Below are 952 nucleotides of genomic sequence, written 5' to 3'. Positions count from 1 at the left end.
GCCTTGTTTTGAATAATGATACAGAGCTTTTCTATCATCTCTTTCAACAGATGTAGTCAATTTGATTTCTGTGTATTCCATCTGGTCAGGTCCATGTGTATAATCATCTCTTATGCTGTCTAAAGAATACATTACAAATGAGCAAATCATTAATTTTGCAGAATTCTATCATGTGATCTCCAGCATCATTTGTATCACCAAGGCCATATTTTCGAATGACTGATCCTTCCTCCTTGTTCCCAAGCTTTGCATACCATTCAGCAGTAATGATCAATACATCTTGATTGCTTGTTTGATCAATTTCAGATTGAAAAAGTTGGTAGAATTGTTCTATTTTAGCCTCATTGGTTTTAGTGGTTGGTTCGTAAATTTGAATAACAGTGATATTAACTGGTCTTCCCTTTGTTGTTGTTAGGTGCCATCGAGTCAGTACAAACCCATAGCCATCGAGTCGGTACAAACCCATAACGATCTTATGTACAGCTGAACAAAAAACTGCCCAATCCTGGGCCAACCTCACTACTGTTGCCAGGCTTGAATTCATCGATGCTGCCACTTGGCCAATCCATCTTGTTGGGGGTCTTCCTCTTTTTCTCTGATCCACCACCTTACCAAACATGATATCCTTCTCCAGTGACTCGTCCCTCCTGACAATATATCTGAAGTGTGAGAGACAAAGTTTGGTCATCTTGGCTTACAAGGAGAACTCTGGCTGCACTTCTTCCAAAATGGTTCTATTGGTTCTTTTGGCAGTCCGTGGCACTTTCAATATTCTCTTCCAACACCATAACTGAAAAGCATCACTTCTTCTATGGTCTTCCTTATTCACTGTCCTGCTTTCTCATGCATATGAGGTTATTGAAAATACCATGTCTTGGGTCAGGCACACCTTAGTCCTCAAGCTGACATCTTTGCTCTTCAACACTTTAAAAAGGTCTTGTGCTGCAGATTT

The sequence above is a fragment of the Chrysochloris asiatica genome, unplaced genomic scaffold (assembly GCF_000296735.1).
Source record: "Chrysochloris asiatica unplaced genomic scaffold, ChrAsi1.0 scaffold00210, whole genome shotgun sequence".
Classification (NCBI taxonomy): Eukaryota; Metazoa; Chordata; class Mammalia; order Afrosoricida; family Chrysochloridae; genus Chrysochloris; species Chrysochloris asiatica.
Note: the sequence above shows the minus strand (reverse complement) of the source record.